This window comes from Falco biarmicus, chromosome 7 (genome assembly GCF_023638135.1).
Source record: "Falco biarmicus isolate bFalBia1 chromosome 7, bFalBia1.pri, whole genome shotgun sequence".
Lineage (NCBI taxonomy): Eukaryota > Metazoa > Chordata > Aves > Falconiformes > Falconidae > Falco > Falco biarmicus.
The window spans coordinates 61,760,188-61,782,728 of record NC_079294.1 but is presented as its reverse complement, the minus strand read 5'-3'; the positions used below and the strand labels follow the sequence as shown (position 1 = coordinate 61,782,728).

At 48.7% G+C, this 22,541-nt stretch overlaps 1 long non-coding RNA gene across 1 annotated transcript; it reads right to left on the bottom strand.

Annotated features, from left to right (window-relative positions):
* Nucleotides 1–8,253: 8,253 nt before the first annotated feature.
* LOC130152931 (uncharacterized) lies at nucleotides 8,254–22,541 on the bottom strand. Its single transcript, XR_008823155.1, has 2 exons — nucleotides 22,348–22,541; nucleotides 8,254–9,054 (listed from the first exon to the last, which is right to left on the bottom strand). It is a non-coding gene; the product is annotated as an uncharacterized LOC130152931 (long non-coding RNA).

Below are 22,541 nucleotides of genomic sequence, written 5' to 3'. Positions count from 1 at the left end.
CTGCAGTCAGGGCCGTTTGAGTCCACCCCTCCCTCCCAAGACTGCTCTTTCCCAAGTAGCATGCAGCCTTGAGAACAGGCTGGGTGACTCCAGCCCACTTAAGGCATATATGGTTCATTTCTTATTTCCTTGATGGTTTAGGTTCCCAGCTGAAGGGAAACCCTGTTGTGCTGGGAAGGGATACATTAATATCTCTGCTCAGAGGTCACAAAGGCTCTTTCAAACACTGCAGCTGAAATCTCCCCTGGGTATGGCTCCCAGGAGATGGGCTCATAATACCCAGAGGTTATGACAGAATTATACCATGTATACGGGAGGGGTGACTGCCTTGTTCGGCCATCTGTGCTGTCCTTGTGGTTGAGGGTCATGTACGCAGTGCTACTTGGGCAGCCTTTGGCACCTATCTGGAAAAAATGTCAGAGTGCAGGACTCTCTGCTCCCACACATCAGCTTGGGAAGCTGCCTGCATCTTCTGCACCTGGCAGGTGCCGAACAGCAGTATAAAACTGTCAAATCCATTCCCGAGATAAAGAGCTTGTGTCAAGCTGATCAAAGCATGAAGACATGAGAAACACACAGAGGCAAAGCTTTTAGGACCAGAACTGGTGGCTTTTCCGCCAGAACCCCCTGCATCACCCAGGCCATGTCAACTGGCAAATCCTGCAATGGCAGAGATTGTTCCTCCTATCAATGAGAAGAGATGTACCTTCTGGAGAAAAAGCTCTGCTTTCCAAAATGCCAGCAGCCTGCTGTCCCACCACAAGACTTCTGGCCACATTTTGCTTTCCCGAAGTATCAAGCTCTGTCAAAAACCCAGTGCCAGTGCCCACCGCTGAAACGGAAACATGCTCTTCCAAAAATTAACCGAACCGTGGCCCTTGCTGTTAGATGTGTGTTAGCTCCCATGCTCTGCAGCCTGTCTGGATGTGGAGTAAAATTCCCATTTTTCTGCCAGCTTCCCCTGCCCCTCTGTGTGCGAGCGCTGCCGTTCCCGTGCCAGAGCTGCCGAGACGAGGCGGTGGGTTGGCTGGGATAACGGCAGCTCCGTGATTCCCCCGGCCGATGATCTACCAGAAGTGCCAAACTGTGTCAAGCGACGTGTGAGTCACCACTCACAGCTTCTGCTCAGCAATTCTGGCAAAATTTAGGTCTTTTTATTATTCTTTCTAGCAGCCTTACCAAGCTGGCATTTTTAGCGTCCCAAACCGAAGTTGAATAGAGCTGCCAAGGGCTGTCATCCCAAATTTCTGCTTCTAATTTCCTTGCAGTGGAGATGCTGAGATGGCTGAGAATATTTCATTTTACCACCTGGCCGCCAAAAAGCTGGGTCTGCATTTTGGGTGATGTCACATTTCCTGAGCTTTGGAGAATGGTTGTCTCTCCTTTCTCTTTTGGCGCAAAACAAGCTCGATCATTCAAAAAAAGAAACCCCTCATGAGCTGCCAAGGAAATACCAATGAGAGAGACAGGAACAAAAGCACAACTGTAAAATCAGAGGAGACAAAAGGATTCAATAAATTTGATTTTTTTTTTTCCCACCCAGACTGTACCATTCATGTCAACTGATGACAAGAATTATTTGGTGACGTTGGAAGAAGTCAGAACAAATCTGCTCTTCCTTAACAGCCCTGTGTCTAAGCCACCCATCCCAGTGGGTTTGTGGTTAATCTGGCTAAGGTCTATGCCCTCTTTGACAGAAGCTGTAGCTTCCATACAGCCCTCCCTAGCAGGATTCATCTTAGACATGTCAAGGAGATGACTAATAACCAAATGTGCTCTCAGGCTCGGTGATTGAATTCATTTGTGTGGCCAAAACCCCCATTAATAGTCTGTACACACAGTATATATAGTTACTTTTTAAATATAGAGGCATTGTCCAGAGGTATTTCTATTGCCCTGTTTACTCCCAAACCACTTGGGCTCAGACATCTCGACGTCCTGAACCTAAATGTGGATAAAGTGTGAGGCAGCGCTCCAAAGGGTGAGACAGAAGGGAAATCACTGTGCCCAGCAGCATTAATGGAAAAAACATTTGAAGCTGCCACAGTTCAGCATTTCTTTTTTTTTTAACCTGGGTAACCCAGGTTAAGTGCTATGGCTGGGTGACATTAGAGGTGGGGATTACGTGCTCAGGGTCACACCAGAGGTGGGAGTTAGATGCTCACGGAGAAGGAAAGGATGTCAGTCACAAGGGGAATGCCAGATTTGGTCATTGGAGTATCTCGCTACTGGAAAAAAGTGGAGGTTGATTTGCTGGGAATTCCCATAGGGGCAGCTATCTCCTTTTTGAGTTGTTATTTGTCAGGGCGCAGCCTTTTCTTCAGTTTGCTAGTGGAATGACCCCAGCTTCCAGAACATTTGCTACTCCGAAGCACCTATGAATGAACCTCTCTGCAGCGATTCTTAGGGAAAGAAGCATCTGATGGCTATTTCCAGTTCACTCCTTACACTCTGTCACTCAGGAGCTGAACTGCACCAGGTTTTGATTTTGGTTTGCACTTGGTTGTGTTCCTGAGGGCCTTGTGTTTTTTTTTCCATTCTGAATGAAGAACAGAAAATCATTTAAAAAGAGCAATGGAAAAAAATAGCATCTGTATGGCAAGGCCATGTGAGCAGATGACCAGTAAGGCTTAAAGAATATGGGGGTTTGCAAATATTTTCACCCAGAAACAACATTCCACCACCTGTAAATAGCAGCAATACAAACAGAGAGCTTGAGCTCAGAAATAAATGCATGAATCACTGTTTTTATTCTTTAGTCACATTAGTTACTAAGTACTTGGGAACTCCAGTTCTTGCACTCTTCTAGCTGGGCTGGGAAAAGCAAAAGTGTAGGGCCAAATTCTGACTCAGAACAGTGAATAAAAGTATATAGGTGACTGAAGAGCTTATGAGAGCCATTCTCCTTTCAGTCTGCCTTGTTCTGCTAGAGCTCTTCTGCGCCTTTCGCTGAGGACTCAGCATCTTTAGAAATGTGCTTTGGTTTGATCAAAAACAAAACAAAACTTTCCAGCTAAAGGAAAGCCTGAGGGTCTGTGGCTCCGGGGTGATTCTGCTGGCTGGTATGAAAAAGGATGCAGTGGGGATCTGATCCCAGCCGCAGGCAGCCGTGGGACTAGACTCCTCTGCTGTTCCCGTCCCTACCTGCAGATCCTGGGAGCTGTGCTGTGCAGGAGTCAGGGACCACCATTTTGGCTGACTGCAAAGGCAGCTGGTGAGATTAGTACAGGTCCCGGTGCACCAAGCAAGCTTCTGGAGCATCTCCTGACATGCCAGGGGTGGCAGCCATTACACAAGCTTTTTTTCCCACATTTAGCCCCCGTAGAGAAACCCTGTTGGTGGTTTTGGCAACACTGAAAGCACATCAAAAAAGAAAGGGTTCTTGGGAGAGGAAATGGGGAAAAATGAAAGGGAAGAGCCTGAGACTGCATCTCTGTCACCTAAGGGACAAAGAGAAACGGGCATTGCTAATTAATGGGTGGTTTTCAACATTATGTAACATGTTTTAAAAAGTCTCATTTGAACAAGAGCTGCCCTGATGTGCCGGGGCATGTTTGAGCTCTTTCAGGTCTCAGCTGGTTTGCTCGCACCTCAGCCCTGCCGAGCCCGCCCAGCTGCTCCCGCAGAAGCAGGGCATTCATGCTCCCGGAGTGTTAATGATTTCACCCTCCATAAACCCGGCCACTCAACCACACGCTCAGCGGGACACACACTGAGATGAAATGCTCTCTTTGAAGGCCAGGAGGAGGTGACAGGACTGAAGTTTCTTCCTGGGACAGTTTCACCTCCATCCGAGGGAAGTTCCCCATGGGAAAGATTGTCTGATTCTCATCACCCATGGAGGCATCTAGCTCTCTTAGCCTCACTGGTATTGGTGTATTTTAACAGAGTCAGCCAGCCCTGGGCTTGTGCAGGCTGTTAATGCCTGTCCTAGAGCATTTCTCAAAGCCAGTCCTCCTCTTGGCTCCTGCTTTGACAAAGGGGCATAGGCAGAAGACCTTCTCGTGGCAGAGCTCTCCACCCCAGGCACACACGGTTAATTTGTTCCCCAAGCACTCTGTTGACAAATTTTACAGGAGGCTGGGAAAGTAATGAAAATAGTCTGCACTGCATGTTTATTTGAAAAATGCTATAAACCCCCCCGAAAAATTTTCACACTGAGGTGATCTGACCAGCCCAACGTGGAATACTTAAGTGGGTAACAGCCCCGGACCTGCCTGCATAACCCAGCTGGGCACGATGCTCTTTGTTGCCGTTGCGTGCTCTAGCCATGCCTGGGGGTTGGTGAGACTCTGCTGCTGGCTCTGGGCTGCTCCCACTTGCATCCAGCTGTGGGATCCACCATGCCACTGCCAGGACTGCCAGTGCACCAGGGTGCTCTGTGATCCACCCTCCCCGAGCCAGGAGCATGGGACACATGGAAGGAACCTGAACCAGGGATGCTCCTGCATTGGGAGGTTCTCAAGTGGTGACACAGGGTAGCACAGCATCTTCCCAAGGCAAAGGCAAGGGAGGAGGAGACAGCAAGGAAAACCCAGGATTTCCCTTCTGTTTTCAAGGGGAAAAAATGATGCAACCATTCAGATGCAGTGAATTAAACATGATTCTGTCTCATAACTAAAGCATCATGGGGAACCACCTCTTCAGATGAAACTTCACAGGTTCCTCTCCCTGCAGTTTGGACATTTGCAGCTGAAAGGAACGACAGATCCCAGTATGCAATGGTCCCTCTCCTTCTAAAAAGCCTGAGGGAAATGTGGGTACTATTGGGTTAAAGCATTTTCACTGGTAAGACTCCTCCACACCAGTACAGATGTTTCTATAGCTTTTATCCTCACTCCATCTTCTTGGCTGCAGGAGGGAGTATTTCCCTCTGTGACACACTAATGCTTTTTGCATAGGTGTTAATGGCAGTAAGATCCAAACCCGCCAGCTCTGTTGGGTGAAGCGGCTTTACATGCTCTCACACGGTGGTAACATCCACTGAGAAAAGCCAAAGGAAAACAACTGAGCCTCCTGCTGCCCTGTCCTGCCGTCCTGGGTGGGGAAATTCCTGTTAACCAGCCCAAGTGATCACACGAGAGGGTGAGGGGGCAGAAGAAAATGCAAGTGAATGGTTTTACTTCAGATACAGCTCTTAAAGCTTGTTTTGATGAGCGGTCATCTGATTTTTTCACTGTGCAAGTTCAGCCATCCATCTCAGGAGGAGGTGGGGTGGTCCTTTGCCAGCAAGTCCATTATGGATGCTCTGGGTCAGTGAGGGGTAGGACTGAGAACTGGAGGAAGGCAAGAGCCTTCTCAAAATAGGGGACGGAGGAGCACAACATGTCTTCATCTTCTGGAAGATCCATGGTCCACAGCAGATAGAAAAGCAGGAGAGGAGCAACACAGTCTCCATGAAACTGCATGGTGCTTTTGGAAGGAGGAAGGGATAGCTGAGGTATTTCATGGGGTAGCTGAGGTCAGAGTTTGGACCAGTGTGTGACTGAGACAGCAGCTCACATTTTGCTTCAGGATCACCCAGACGCGCTTCTCCCAGTGACCAGAGCTCCTTCTCCCTCTTCTGTAGCAAGAAATGCCAGTGCTCCACCTTCCCATTTCAGAACCTCTGGCCTCCAGTGAGGTGCAAGGCAGCTTCAGAAGGATGAGTGAAATCCCTTAGCTGCTGGCATCACGAACAGGACATGTCACTAAAGTGTGGGAAGATGGAAAGAGGACACAAACTGCAGACTTCCTGAGCAAAGAGGGAACTCCATCCTGTGCCTGACACAGCCCCTCCAGCCACTTTTGCACAAGCCACCCGGTCCCCACCATGAGACTGACCACACGCCAGCCTTCTTGCCTGCCTCTCCCGCCCCCTCCTGCCTGCCTGCCTAGCCTCTCCTAGAGAGGGAAAGCAAACAGCTTCTGTTTATTCCCTTTCCTCCATCTGCTGGTGCATAATATGAGCCCACTCTGCCGTTTTTCCCCTTCTTTTCCCCCTTTCGCCTTCATGAAGGAGCCAGTCTCCACTGAGCCGAGGGACAGCCACCCACACTGCCCCACGCTGAGACATGGTCCTTGGTCTAAATGAGAAAATTTAGAAACAAACAAAATCTTTCATTTGCCTTCACCAGTTTCAGATATTTGTCACAGGAAGACAAGTCCAAAATATCGACTTCACGTGCAAAATGTTTCTTCTATTCTTAACCTTCTAAGCTTTTTTTAAAATAATACCTGTCATCCCCAATAAATGAAGAAAGGACCTTTCCACGGGGGGAAAGTTAAAAAAACAACCTTAATTCTTGTGAATACACCTGCTGTGCTGTCTTTTCCCATTCCCTTCCTATCCTACTCTGCTGTGTGGGACAACTGCATGGTTGCCTGCAGAGCAGCCCCCACCGGACACTGCGAAGCTCTGTGGGATTTGGGGGCTGGGAGGCAGCAGGGGAACATCACAGCTGGCTTTCGCAGCTCCTCTGCCACACAATGCCACTGTCATGAGGTAGCTACAGCTGAGCACGGGACACTCTCAGTGTTTGCCCTGCTCCTGCACACTTCCCTGTAATTTTTTGTGGAGCACTTAGCTTGAGCGTGAAAATCCTGTATCAATACATAAAGCAGAATCTTTTCTAATTAAGCACTCTGCTCTTAATTTTTCTGGGGAGAAATGGCTAGAAAATAGCCAGAGGTGCACTGGGGGTTGAAGGTCCATCCTTTTTTCTTTCTGTCTGCCCGACTCATATTCTCTGCATGCGACATCAGATTAAACTGTCCCCCTTGCAAGACTAGAGCTGGTCCCCCACAAGGACTCTCTGCAGAGCCACACTCAGCATGACAGTATCTCTGTGATGGTGTGTCAGCTCCCTGGCTGGATGCTCTTGCTGCCCTGCATGAGTCCCACATCATATATTTCATTAATACTCCCTGGAAGCTTCACCCATGGGAAGTCAGGAGTGTGTTTGTCACATCTAGGCATAGCAAAACACGCCCCAGCACCTGGGAGCACTGGGACCTGCTGGCAGCATTTCTGAGTTATACGCCTTCACGGCACAGGCAGCTCCCAAAGCTCAGCAAATAGCCAAAACCTCCCTAAAACTCACTTTTCGGTAATGGGTGGAGATGGGAGGAGCTCTCCCACCCCCGCTGCGAGTTATCCAAGGTGAGTCTCCACTATATGGGTCTGCTTCCAAATAAAAACCATCATTGCTTACACATAGTATTTATATGTTCCTCCGCCCTGGTTTTGGCTCCTTCCCACTTTTCTTCACAAACTGCAGGCTGAAAAGGGCCATTCAGGGAGGCTGGCCGATGTGAACGTGGCTCCAGCCCCTCTGCCAGTTCCCTGCTCCAGAGTGAGCACAACAGATTTTCAGCAGGAGAAATATCTTTCTTGGCCTCTGTTAACACTTTCACTTCTTACACTTAGACTATGTTCCCCTGGGCTTTTCTTTTTTCTTCTTTCTTCTTTTGATGCTAATTGTTTTGATAGAGACCATAGCAGCAACTGGGCAGCAGAGCTGCAGCCCATGTAAACTCCAGGTGAACTCTGCGTATCCACATAAGCCTGGGGAAACGGCGCCTTCTTCCCATGACCCCACTTCTGAGAAAACTCTAAACCAACATAGACAGCCCTTGATTTCTGCTCCTGAAACACATTTGCACCTGGTTTGCTATCAACAAGTGCAAAATGGAAAATAAGCACAAATGTGGGTTCCCCTATAGTGGATCAAACAGGTCTTTATTTCCTTTAGTGATTAGATGGGAAAACGTATATTCACCAGCAGTTTTGAATGGCAGGAGCTGTGGGCATCAGCAAAACACTCCTGCTCGCAGGACATGGAACCATTTAAATCTCTTACCACGTGACAAACTGCACGCAAGTTAAGGGGGGAATATGCCAACAGTAAAACTGTCTTTCCTTTTTCTCTTTTTCCTAAATCATGAAATCGAGATGCAAACAGCTGTTTGCTGTGCTGCAGATTTCCGAAGTTGCAGGGTGTTCCCGGGAGTACCTGACAGCCCCACAACAACAGCCAGGGCTGGAAGGAAGGGGCAGCTTCCTCTCAAAGCTTGAAGAAAGCTCAGTACTAATCAACCCTACTGCCGTCCCAGATTTTATTGTTATGCCTATCAAATCTCAACCAAAACCAACATCCTTTCTGCTTAAACTCATCACTGTCTTTCTGATTAGATATATTCCCTCTGTCTATATAAATAGGACAAGCTGAGCCAGGAGTACTGTAAGAGAGGAGACAGCCACAAGTAAAGAAATAGTATCTTCAGGTTTTATTAAGAGTAATAATGTTGGGAGCTAAAAACAAACCAAAAAAATGTATTTTACCCTCTTTTGAAGACACAATCTTTATCTTTAAGGATAAGGATTTCCATCTGTTAAAGAAATTCCCCAGGGGAGCCAGCGTGTTTCCTTTCAAGGAGAGACTTGAATCCCATGCTGATCTTTTATTCAACAATTTCATTTCTTCCCAAGTGATGCTGGAGTCTACATTACTTTACCTGATGGAAATTTATGCAGAAGGGTGCATCTTTCGCATTACAGCTCAAAAAAGACATCACCTTCTTCCTAGAATAGGCCCAAGACAGCACCAGCTCCAACTTCTTCCAGTCGTGGATGCAGAACAACCTCAGATTTGGGCATACAATTTCTTTGGTGGTTTTTTTTCTTGTTGGAAGCTGAATTCCTTGCTTTCTGTAATATATTAAATGTATCCTAGCAATCAGATCTGCAGCTGGGACAACCAGTGTGGCTCCACTTAGTCATTGGAGTTTGGCTGATTTGCATTTCACAACCATTTCACACCTCACTTCCAGTCACTTATAAGCATACATGAACACACTTGCAGTGTCTCCATAATTGCTATGAAGCTGATTTTTAGAGGAAATTTGAAATCTCTCCACTGTATATTAAGTCACTGAAGACATTCTTAGCTCCAACAGGACAGCTGGATTGGTAAACATGGATCAGATATCCTCTGGTCATCAGTGCAAGGACAGACTGGGCAGAAATGGGACAGAAGCTTCTCATTGATCAATATGCTTGAAGGTAAGCTGAACCTGGTGGTGGAAGCACATGGAAAACTCTGGAGCACATAGAATGACCTTGATCCTTTTTTCCAAATCACCAAGCCAAGCAATGCCAAACTCCACAGCTGCTGGGTTTTGCAGAACACTGTCATTGGGGTCAAAAAGGGGATTCCCCAACTCAAGCGATGAAAAATACTGCCAAATTGTAATGGCTTTTGTACATAGCCGTGTCAAAAGAGAGGGCCAATTATCTAAAGAAAAGCTGTTTTCCCCCTCTCAGTACTTATGCTAGCTGTGCAGCAGACAATTATTCCCCCCAGAGGCACCAAGGTCCATTTGCTGTGAGTTAGGGTCATGTTTGTTGTACACAAACACTCCTTTAGCCATTGGGAGCTTGCAAAAATATTTGTGAGTCCAATGACAATATACCTGGTAGCACAAAGATCTACCTGTGAAGGAATCGTCTAAGGAGAAGAGCATTATTATTGTCCTGTTTTTAAAAAGATGCCTTATACAATCAGGAGGCTGGAGTCTGGTAGCCAATCACCAAATGTAGATGGCAAGTAAACAAAGGACGAAGTACACAAATGACCTGTGGTTCTGGCTGGGATGACTCAAAAGCTCCTTACAAACACGTAAGAGAACATGCTGGGGACCTGCTCCCATGCCAGTGTTTGCGGTGGGGGTGGCAGGGTGCCGAACAGGTGCTCCCATCAACTCCATCCCAAGCAGCATCTCCTTTCCAGGTGGACTGAGTCAAAGAATCTGGGGAGAAGCTGGGGGCTGAAGCTGGGGATGTGAAAGATTTTGTCTGGAAGACATGGAGTAATGGCAAGCTGAGAGGAGGCCCTGCAATAAACCAAACTGTGGGGAGGGCACGGTGCTCTTTGCTCCCACAACACCACCCAGAGCTAAACCATCTCTTGAAGGCTGCTGATAAAACCCACCCCAGCCCAGCTTCGCTTTTCAAAACATCTCTGGAGCAAAGAGCCCTGCTGCCCACCATGCTGTAACCAGACCTTGTCCCGGTGAACTTGGCAGAACAGCCCCCACCCCCACCCCCCCAGCGCAAAACCAGACCACATTTCTCTCCTGGTGTCCATCACAACACTCCGAGAGCTGCCCAATTTAGGGACCTTACAAGGCTTTCTTCTCCCCCTGCATTTGCTACATGTGTTTGCTTTGGCTGTCTCACCCCAACCTCCTTTTCATTTCTAATTTTTTTATTCAATCACTTTACACACAGCAATTGGCTCTGGTCAGAGCACACACAGGTCCTCACTTGTTCCTCAGCTGGAGCCATAGACCATGCAGTGTTCGAAATCACAAAGGGGAGGAAAATGTAGACAGAGAAGAAGTGACTTAAAGACCCAGGTAGCTGCAGCATATGGCGAGTGGACGGGACTAGTTCACAGTGGTCCTGGCTCGAGGGGTTCGTGGAGCTGGGCTGAGCTTTGCTTTTCTCAAATGGCTTTCTGTTGTCCACGTGAAGGGACATCATATTTTTTAAAAAACTGCCAGTCAGAATACAAAATGCCATGTTGTTCATGGTGGGGGTTTTCATCCGTGACTGGTTTTGACTGTTTTTTTTCCTGTTATTACCGCTTGCAGTGTGTGTGTAAGCTGGTGTCGGCATGCTCTGGTGAAATAAGACATCGATGGTTTGGTTTGTTTGCTTTGCTCCAGCAGGTGCGGCTCCCTTGTGGCAGCATGGTCCTGGCTCTTTCACCTGCCTCATCATGTAAATGCAGAGGTTGTGATGGTGTCTGTGCTAAAAGCCATTACAAAACTGGGCATAAGGGATGTGCTCAAGCCACTACAGAGGACTGGGGAGAAAGTGGGCACAGGGTCCAGCTCTTTGGCTCAGGCACAGCCTCTGTCCTCACAGAAGGACAAGAAACTGTCTCATTGCCATGTGAGTCAATGAGGGAACCTCAAAGGGGTAAAGCCTTGAAGTGGTGGCCATCCATACACCATGCTCTGCGCCACACACCACAGCTGGGCTGGGCGAAGCCTCATAGCTCAATGACAACTAACAGGTGCACTGAAGTTAGCTAAAGAGTTAGATGACATCTCTCCCTCTCTCCTCCTCAGGGCGCTTACTGCTTTGTAAAACATCTACTACATGATGCTGCCAACTTTGTCACGCAGGATTTTATACCAGTCTTCATAAACGCTGTTACACCCGCCTATAACATCACCAATGTCCTTAGGACTTGACTAAAAATCTTCAGGTCTCATGGCTGAAGCGGTTTCTCAGGATCTCTTTTCAGTTCTGTTTTGACAGGTAATTTATAATCCACCTCTATTATTTTTACAGCACTGAAGAGCCCCATTATGAAATAAAACATGGCCAACCAAAGACACACATTGCTTCCAGATGCTGACCAAACGCAGACCAAAAACTATCTTAGATCATTCAGGAAAGGCTCAGAAATGAGACACAGAGCTTGTCCTTGCTCTTAGGGAACTTCCCCACCTTCTCTTTTGCCCACTGTCTTTCTAAATCTTGCGTCACAAACAAAAGCTTGTGTCACAAGCATCCAGAAAGCGGATGCATTTTGAGAGGGAGAAAACCACAGTCACCTGTGGCTGTGGTAGCCTGGCACTGGAGGAGTTAAACCCTGGTAGCACCTCTGAAGGGCTGGAATCCACAAAGGTGTGCAAAAGACAGCCAGCCCCTCTGAAGTGCTGAGTTTGCCCAGGGGCTGCTAAATTCCTGCCTCTCCCCAAGCAGTTGACATCTCCATCCCCACCAGCTTGCTGGCTGCCTTCCCTCCCCTGCCTAGCTGGGAGAGGGAAAGGAAAATAAAGATGACTATGAGGCTGGAGAAAACGCTGCTGCTCCTGCTGCAAAGGTGGTTCCTGGCAAAGGAGGATTTGCCATGTCATGGGACATTTCTTGGCTTCAGCCCTACAAACAGCTCCCACCGAGGCAGCCAGCAGCCTGCGAGGAGGAGGATGATGGAAAAGTACCAGTGAGTGCTCGCTCCCAGCCCTCCTCCTCCTGGAGGGAGCTTTACAGATACCCCACACGCTCCTATGCTGCGGTATTTAACACGGGCCTGCGGGGACCGTGATGCTTTTGGAGGGCAGGGGCCTCGGGGGGTCGCAGACACTGCGGTGGGAGCATGGAGAGTGCAGGAGAGACAAGACCAAGTGGCCTGGTCCTTTCAAAGGTGATTGGAAAAGAGTCTCCGGTCTCCGGCTGGCCCTATTCCCACAGCTGATCTGGCACCCAAGGAGGACAACAGAGGGGTTGCTTGGACAGTCCCAGGATTTCCAAGCCTGTCTCCATGCAAAGGAGTTAAATCTATAGGCAACTGACCAAACTCCAAGCCCAGGAGCCAACAGATGCCCCAGAGATGACAGACTAGCTGATCTGAGAGCTGTCTGAATATTTTGCAGTTAAGACTTAAAAACGGGAGGTGAGCAATTTATAATGAAGCAGTGTCACCAGCTGGCATGAGAAAAGCATTTCCTCTCTGTCAACGAGCAGGAGAAAAACTGGAGGAAATTATGTGAAAACAAATTTCATTTGCTTTTATTCATAAAACATTTCCCCAGCTCAGCAGCTGAGCAGCTTCAGGACGGTTTTCGGGATCAGGGATCAGAGTGTGTCCCCTGAGCCAGCAGCAGCAACTGCCTTAAGCTGTGTTTGCAGTGTGGCATGGATCAACACTTGAGTTAAGCCTCATCCCGATGTCAAAAAGCATGCCAAGATAGCACATGTGTATGAATATTGGCAGTGGAGGCATGACTGTATTTTCTTAAGCTGATGCTATGTAAAAGATAAGAACACTCAGATCCCATGTTTGTGGGCTTCATGCAGCCATGCAGAGGAAGAGAAACAGCTCTTCTCCGCCTCTGAATCTCATTTGCCCATTATCTCCCAGCTCCTGCTCTCCAGCCTGGGGAGTAATTGGGAATACAGATCTCTTTGTAATTCTCCTCCATAAGCACATGAGTCAGAGCTGCTGCCTTCATTTGCAGGTAATCACACTAGTGAATGCAGCCACACTAGCTCCTTGCCTTCCAACGTCCTTAGAGGGGGTCTTCAGAGTTTTAATGCTCTGAATCTGGATCAGCTCTCTCAGCCCATTATTTATGGCCATTTCTCCCAACCTGAAACAGGTCCTACAAGCTCTTTGGTAAATGGGATGAGAGATCATCTAATTCCAAAGGAGTTTCTGAAAGTGCCACCGTCTTCTACTCAAAATGGCATCATCCTAACCATTTAGCTTCATGATTTTCCTGTGAGTTAATGTCATAACCATCCCTTCCTTGCCTCCGCAGATACCCGGGAGTCCTAGGGCCTCTGCAAGTCACCCCATGCTGATGCAGGAAGACACTGTCCAGAGTGTGTCATAGAATTATTTAGCTTGGAAAAGACCTTTAAGATCATCGAGTCCAACATGGTTAGAGGAGTACGGTCATTCAGGGCCAAGCTGGGGAGGGTACTAAGAATGGTCAGGAGCCACAGCATCTCCTGATCCCCTCAGCAAGCCTGCCCTTGTCACGGCAGATCCCAGCGTGTGTACTGTGGCTTGGTAACATGGGAGAAGAGGGAATTAGAAAGCAGCTCTCCTCACACCTCCAACCACCTCTCAGAGCTTTCAGCTTTGCTAACTTAGAAGGACCAGTGGTGTCTTCTTGAAATGTGGTGGGTGGGTGTAGCCCGATTCTCTGAGCTGGCCAAGCGCAAGGCTGCACTCAGACCACACAGATAACAGTCTAACCCCAGACAACAGTTTAACTCCTGCTTAATTCAGTTGAAGGATTCAGCAGCAGATATCTGTTGAGTTCTTCTGGGAAAAATACAAAAGCAGCAGGCACAGGAGCCTGTTGATTGAGGAAAGGTGATAGGGAGAAAACAACTGTCCAACCAAGCTGGGCGGCGTGCAGCAAAGTGCAGGGCCCTCTCTGAGCATAAACAGGGGTGCTCTGTGTGCAGAGAGCTGCAGGACTTCTAAAAGTCCAGGTCTTGAGTCACTGTTCCCTGCCAGATACCTGTGGTCATCAGCTCCAGGGCACTGGCAGGCAGGACAAAATGACCAGAGCTACCTCTGCCCTCCTCAAATCACAGTTATGCAAATTGCTCACTGGATTAACAAACTGATTTAGATTAAACACAGGTTTCTTTTTTACCCAAAGGTTGCAATGCCAGCCATGCTACCACTAAGACCAAGAGTGGATGTTAAATTCCTGCCCTCTGTTCATGTGCTGAAAGAAAATCATGGCCAACAGGCAAAGCATCCTCGCTAATCCAGCTTGGACCCAATGCCCACACAGTCCCCAACGTTTATGTTTAGCGTCCAGAAACCCAGCTCCATACGCTCCCATGCTCTTTTGCTGATGAATCTTAACCTTCTCCCAAAGGACTTCCTCCTGCTGTCCCTGGCAGGTGCCCTGGGTTTATATCCTCTTTGGTACCTTCAAAGCCTAAGCATGAGTACCATGTTAGGGCCACTTCTTGCATTCCCGTAATATCTCTGCTGCCTTCCCCACACAGACACTGTTTCAGGAAACTCCCCTAAGACCCCTGTAGAGTTCTGGTAAAGAGCATCAAAAGCTTTGGCCATTTTCATGCACAAGCCTTGAACTGTACCCTATTGCTTTCACTTCTGCTGCTGCCTTTTCTGAAGATGGGGGGTTTACCCTCTCCCCAGCCAGAATAGCTCAAGATACCTATCATATCAGGCCTACTGATGTTTTTAGGAAGATTCACCACCAGCTGCTGAAACAAATGCCTAGCAGCTGGAGCAGGGCCCAGAGAAAAGACATCCTCTGTAAAATCCCTCTCTACACCTGATTAAAGCTCAGCAGGCTTTTCTGCTGAGACACAGATGCAATCCTTGGCCTTGAAGAGGGGCATTTCAATAGCCTGAAGTGGCTTGTTCGTGAATTAAGCACTGGACTGGGAACAAGATTCCTGCTTTTCAGCCCAGAGGCTGTGTGCAGCTTTGGTCCCATCCTTTAAAGCCGTTGATCCAGTGTTTCATGAGTTTCTATAAAGGGGCTGCTCTTGCGCGTGCCTGCGCTGCCAGCAGCACAGCAAAGTGCAGTTATCCCAGGTAGCTTTAAATGAGTTAGCACAAGCGCTGGAAGGAGCCTAGCCCTAGGCATCTGGTTTGCTGCGCTGCAGATTCCACCCACTCCTCCACAGCAAGGAGCCAGATGCCAGGCTCACCCCAGGGAGCTGGGGCTGGGGGTAGCAGCAGGCTCCCAGCACACCAGGGTGTCACCAGGAGAGACGTCCCACCACACCGCTCAGCCCATGGGTTCGCACCACTGCAGCCTGGGTTTTTGCCCTGCTCTGTGCTCTCCGGTCAGATGAGAGCCACTTTAATTTGATGTGAGTGTGGTAATACAGACATGCCCAAACGCTGCACCTCCAGTCCCTCATCGCAGACATACACCTGGCCAGGCAGGCACTTCTCCAGCCAACACAAGAGGGGAAATAGATCTCTGGTGGAACCTGAAAATCTGCTTTTTCCCTCACTCCTGCTCTCTCTCAACTGGAGTTTTCTGGTCCCACTGGCTGCCGTTGCTTATGCAGAGGTCTCTGACATGTGAAATGAAATACAGAGGCAGCCACAGGCCCTGCAGTTAGGTTCTGTGAGTCTCCAACGGCAGCAGGTTGGCAGCTTCTCAGAAGACAGCACCAGCACTCACCCCAGGACAGAAATTTATATCTGAGTGTGTTTGAGGTCAGTCTGCTCTGAGCTGTGTCAAGCATCCCGTTGAGGTCTCAGCTCTTATTAACCAGTTCCTTCATTCCGCTGCGGCTCACGGCCGTGCCTAGAAAGGAAACCTCTTTCTGTATCTTTACATACTGAAGTTCCCTCAGCAGGAGTTCACTGCAGCACAGACCAAGGCTCCATGGGGAGGTTGGATCCATGTGAGGGAGGCAAATGTATTGCTGTCCAGAGAGCCAGAAGCTGTTATACCAGACCAGTTGCTTCTTCATCCAACCTCATAAATCTCTCGTGTCATCTCTCTTTTGCGGAATTGAAAAGTGACCATTTATTCTCAATCTACCCCATCTCTCCCAGCTGGTTTCTAATCCTGGCTCTCTGATGTTGATCTTGGGGCAGAAGTTTCCCATCAGCTCTCCCCAGGCTTGCTGCTTTGAGGGAATTTAAAATAATTGACTTGTTATATCACATTGTATGCTTATATTCACTTGACAAGTGTTTTTTGAATGAGTTTCCTGCTCAGAGCTGGGTTTCTGAAGGTGTCATTGAGTAACTCCTTGTCACACAGCAAGGGGGTAGTTTTCCTCCTGTGTTCAAGCTGCCTTTCTGGTTCAAGTTATGCAGGCAAGATAAAATTAAGGTGCCTTTGTTTGGGGACTGTCAGAGAGGACAAAAGTGACAGAACTTGGCAGGGCCAGCAGCAGGGAGGCGATGCTCTTATCATTCACTCAAATAAATGGCAGGGAGTGCGATGGACTCTTACTCTGAGTGTGCTTGTAGCTAGGGACTACCAACCTTTTGCTGGTGCAGTGGTCACGTACCTGGCCCAGGTACTTGTGGAGACAGGGATGCCACCTGAGACCAGTACTGTAATTTGTGGGGTCTGTGGGGAGGAGTCCCAGTTGTGGAGCAATACCAAGCCCAGGCAGTGGGAACGGAGCATGCTCTGGGACACTTTGTTTCTAGATCTTCCTTTCCCACCACTTGTGCTGCCTTGTTTTGCTGTGGTGCATGCATGGCTGTGGCAAAGGCACTGGACCACTGGCTTTCTTAAACCAGAGACATGCCAGTAGCTTATTTGCCCACCTCAGCAGAGAAAGAATAAATGTCATGAACCAACCTCAGCACTAACGGACATGGAAAATTGGCAGGGAAGAGAGCAGCATAATTGTAGTGGCCAAGGGAGCATGGAACAACGCTGCCCAGAGACACACATCAAAGGAAAATCCCTGCCAACCTGGCTGGCTCTGCCACCAGCCCTGCTTCCCTCCTCCATCTTTTGTCTCCTGCCCCGAGGGTACCATGAGGCAGAGCCTGCCTGCCAGCCCTCCACCTCTGCATCCAGACTGGAAGGTAAACAGTGTGGCTTTAAATGAGGCAAGAGTGGCAACAAAGAGACCGCTGCCACCTACGTGTCTTATGGGCTGCTGGGGATGCATGCTGTCCTTCCTCGCACCCCAGCCTCCTCCCCACAGGCTAAGCAGTGTTGAATAGAGAAGCTTGTTTGGGGACAACCGGGGCAGTGGCTTTTCCAGGGCTGGCACGCGCCAAGGGACAGAGATGAGAGCCACACACAGGGCAAATGGAAAAATCCAGCCAGTTCACCTTGCTAATGGCTAATGGAGGGTTATTCTTGGCCACCCTCCCCCGGTACCAAGGAGGAGTGCTGTAAACACTGTCCCAGATCCTTCCCTGCCTCCTGGTACTGCTTCCCAATTAATCCGCATCCTGAGTTTCAGGCAATAGCTTAGGAATGGGCAGAAATACTCACTTACTTAATCTAATTCCCAATGCCCAGGTTCTCCTTGGCCAGCAGAGGCTAGATGCATGCCATGTTACTCAGGACCATTCTCAGACCCAGCAGTACTAGTGCATCACTTTCACCTGTGACATACAGGGTTCACCAGGCAGATCCTGGCAGGGAAAGGTACAAAGTCCAAAAGGGAGAAGAAGAAAGGTGATGAGCTCCCAAGAAAAAGAGTGGGCACAGCTTGAATTTAGTGCTGAGTGACTTGTGTGCTCTGCTTTACCTCCATTGTCCTCCATGCTCAACACCCCTAACTTTGTGTTCTCTAGCCAAGCACCACCATCCAGCCAGAACAACACAGCGTGGCAGCTGAGGTGACATATCAAGAATTGAGCAGCTGTTGAATTACTGAATAATCCGGGTGTTGCCAGCTTATTTGTGGAGTAGCTAAATATCCTGATGCCCCTGTCAAGGATGAGGAGACCGGGTCATGTCACTTTATCTTCAAAGTCAGTGGCATTACTGCGCAAACAGCCCAGAAGTCCTGACTGCTGGTCCCTGCACTGACCACCAGGCAATGCTCCTCCCTAAGGTCTAACAGCAATCACCACAAATATGCTTCACTCATCTCCTAAGCACAGCAGGAAATAAATGGCCGCAGTATATTCGTGCCTTCTGTAGAGCTGCTGTTCAGTTCTGGCGTTGCCCTCAGGTAACCTGGGAGAGAGTGGCTCTTGTAAGGTACCCACGACATTGCTGGCCACAGAATGATGTAAGCTTTAAAAATGAAGTGAGCAACAATAAAGAAGACAAACCAGACAGCAGCGAGCACTTGGTTTTCATAGAAGTTTCATTTTCGTAGGGAAGAGCAGGATTTGCAAACAGGGGAGTCTAAATGCTGCTTCCCCTGCCTGGGAATAACCATAGCGAGCCACTGCAGGGCTATTTGTAGGCAGCTAAATATATGTAAAGCAGAGGTTTTTAACACAGCCCTGGGCAAGGCTATGCACTTCTTTTAAAGCAGGAATAATGGTATTTCTGTGTCACAAGTTAAAGTGACACATCAGCATGGGTGGAGAGCTCAGAGAGATCAGCAACAGATGCCGTGCAATAAAGTAGTAACATGAGTCTCATGGATGGGTCAGTCCTTCGCTCCCCATATCAGTTTCCCTCAAACTAGAGTAAACAAGAAACTCAAGATCTTTATTTTCAGGGATCTCACTGAGCCCAAGGGGCCCAAAATTCCCAACAATGGCAAACACCTCAGCCAGATAAGGTCATGCCTCACTCACACAAATCACTTTTTAGAGGGAAACACACACAGATACAGCAAGGTCCACCAGGGAACTTAGAGCTCTAGAGGTTGCAAAGCCCTTGATGATGGGTTTCATGGAAACACCTGGAAAGAAAGAGGTCTGTGATGGTCTTGTCACTAGAGTATGGACGAGGTTGAGCAGCTTGAATCTGTCTTGGGAGTTTTTGCATTCAAAGAACTGCTGTTTTGTGTGGAGTGGGGTCAGTAGATGGAAGAAGGGGGCAAGAACTCTTACCGCATGTTGGAGAGGTCTTCAAGACAGAAAGACCAGCTGGTTTTACCTGCTGACACAGGGCTGAAAATGGGTGGATTTAGCTGAAGGAGACACCAGGGTTTCTGAGTAAGTCAGGCGCTTGGTCCTTGCTCTCCTCCCTCCATAGGAGTGGTGTCTTACCCGTGCACTCCACACCTGACCACCCAGGTTGGCAGTCTGCAGCACTCACAGGATCTGGGGGAGGGAAGCAGGAGCATCACAGCCCACAGTAGCTTAGTTTAATCACAGGCCCTGATGCACATGCTGCCCTCCTGAACAGTTTCTTTCTTGCAGCTTGAACACTCCACATTGTCCTTCCCCACCATTTTGCAGGCAAGGTCCTTCTCCTGGTTGCTAGTGTTAACACAGGTTTCCCTTGTTCTGTCCCTTGAAATTTCCAGTAAAGCGCCTTTAATACAATCTCTCTGTGGCTGCTCTAATTATGTGTGAAATATTTTTTCCCCCCATAAACCAAAGAAAACAAATCAACACAGTAAGATCCTTTCTCTCTGGCTGGTTGGCAGGTCTCACGGTCTTCAAAAAAGTTACCCAAGGTCCACACAGTCTCTGCTGTCTTTTCACAACAGCTACTTTTGGGTTCCTGTAAAAGGACCCAACAAAGGAAAGGGTGAAACAAATCACAAAGCTCTGAAAGGCTGTTTTCCCACCTGAATAGTCCCAGGCCAAAGAACAGGCTGCCTGCTGAATGGCAGAATATGTGTGGCCTGTGTCAGGGCTGTTTCTGAAGGAAGGAGGGATATGAGGCAGGGTGGCAGCTGACCAGGATCCTTTAAAGGCAGGGATGGGTCAGTCAGTCTTTTATTCTCACAAAGGCCAAGATGCATTCACAGCATCCAGGAAGAGAAAGGGAATTTATTCTGTTTCTGGAAGTGAGGGACTGTTTAACCTCCTCCCCACACCTGTGCATCTCGACACCTCGCTGCCCCATCCCTGGGTAGCACCCAGGTGCGCACACAGCCCTGTCAACACACCTCGGTCATAACCTACGGACCCTGCACCCTTCCCGGTGCTCCTCCGCCTGCAGCCTAGGCTCTCTGCTTGCACCTCCGTCCCTCCCCACAGCAGCCCTGCTCCAGCCCAGCTCTCCTCAGGGCCACACCACCAGCGCTCTGGAGCCCCCCCAGCCCTCACTGCCTAGTGGAGGGATTTCCTTGGTCTGCTTAATTCTGCTGTGGTTTATCGCTTCCCTCTTCATAACTGTCAGCTGCTGCTCAGTTCCAGTCTCTCTTGCAGTGGCTTTTGCTTTTGCTTGCCACCTGGGCCACGTAGGTGGCCTTTTCTAACAATGCTTGGGAAAAGAGGGTCCAGAAAGTGAACGACTTTCAAAAGTGAGCATAGCTGTCACTCCTTTCACACAAGGAAGTATTCTTACATCTTTTTTTCCAAAACCAATACCAAGCACTTACCACTTAGGGGAACATTATCCCCATATTTGGGACTTACTTGAAACACCACAAAGAAGAAAGAAAGAAGGGAAGGAGGTCAAGTTTATATGCTATGGGAGCAGCCAGTCTTTATCTGGTAACCGTGCCAGGTCTGTTACTCACTCATCTGAAGGGTCCTGGCATTATGTCAGGTTCAGGCTCCTAGCCCATTCTTTCTGAGGTGGCTGGTCCCCTCCTGGGGACAGTGACGTTACTGTTGCAGCCTGCCATCAGCATCATTACATCAAGGCTCAGCTTCTTGCCTGCACACACCCATTTCAGGGCTGTGAGATTCACGTCACTGTTAACTCGCCCCCCCAAGGAAGCAGCGTTTTGATGGGGTGACTGCACCAGAGCAATATTATCCCTTTGCAGACATCAAGACTCTTCCCCCATGCCCTCAGGCAACTCTGACGCCGTATCAAAACCAGTTCACTTCTGCATTTTGCCAAAGCAGAAACACCACAGCATCAAAGCAACGCTTGCTGTCTGCTTCTCTGAAGAACCGTATAAATCTCACACAAACCTCAAAGGGGCAGCTTAGGGCTGTGAATAGAGCCATCCCACCTTCACCTCACCAGCTTCATGGGGCAGATCCAGGTGGGGGATCCTGCAGCAGCCCCAGTCCCAGGTGTCCCAGGCTGAGCCCCAAGCAGCTGCCCCAGCTCTGAGCACAGAGACTTGTTTCTGGAAATGCTGCAGCTGGCAGGGCCCTTCCTACTTCACAAATATTGACACTGAGATCTTTGCATCCCAGCCGAGGAATAATATTTTCAGCGAGCCCTTGATCTGCAGAGCTTCTCTGTTGAATGGGGGGGGATTTGGACTTTAGTCCTTTGTTTTCCACTGTAGCATCCCCTTAGGTGGACCTGTCCAACCCTGACTCAGCTTCAGGCACCAGGAACCTCTGGAGAGCCCACAGAAATGCCTCCTGGAGGTGCAGCCACCATTTTGCAGACCAGTGAGGGATGCACATAAAAGTACAGATGCCAGGAAGCACCAGTTATCAAAGACAGACCTGTTAAGAGCTCTGAGCGCATTCGCATCTGGGTTTTTAAGAAAGCAACAGCAATCAGTAAAGTAGAAGCACACAGACTGCTGGGAAGGTGTCCTGAGGACTTCTCCCCTGCATCCTAGCTTGGTTCAGTATTTGGCAGTGAGTGTGGATCTATATCCCAGCACAGATGCAAAAATGTAGGGCAGTTCAAGATGTTCTCTCCTAACACAAGCATAAGCCAAGACAAGCTTTTCTTACCAGCCACACCACATATGCCTCAGCCCAGGTTCAAACATCTACCATTCATATCATCAGACTAGAAACTCAGCAGAGGGCACAGACAGACATCAACATGTGGTGAAGGGCTCAGCTGCAAGGAGCTAAGGAAAAGGAGGAGGCCGTATGGAGGTGTCTTTGGTGATGGAGAACCATATGAGCATCTCTCATAACTCTGGATGCTCCTCAGAGAGCTGCTCCAGTGCCGAGGGAAGGATGGGAGGGTCACAACCTGTTCTCCAACCATGGGGTTTTTTAGTGCAAAGTTTGATCTCCCCCTGTCAGAGCTAAAAAATGAGGCAGATTACATCTTGCACTGGCAGAAAAAGATGAGGTGTGCTATTAGGAGTAACCCTGAGGATATTTCTTGGCCTTCTGAATTAAAACTCCAGCTCCACCTACCCACCCTACAACCCAGACAGAGAAACATGCTCTCTTCTGCGGCAAACAAAAAGATACGTTTGCTGAAGACTGAAAAACAAGGATTGAAAGGCTGAAACCAGAGGCTGAGGTCTTGTGGGTAAATAAACCAAGAAAGAGAAAGACTAATAATAAATGTAAAATAAGTGGAAGGAACAAGTTGCCAACTCACTGTCAACCCTGGGGCTGGATAATTTATCAAGGTCTCCATGTGTCGTGCCTGGAGAAGCCCCTGACACTCTTCTCCTTCCATATAAGTCTGCTACTGAGCTCTGACTGCTCCCATGGGAAAAGGGCTGATGGCAGATGGCGTCTAGTGGTGATCTTAAATCCACATCTGTCATATGCAGGTCCGTATAAATATTA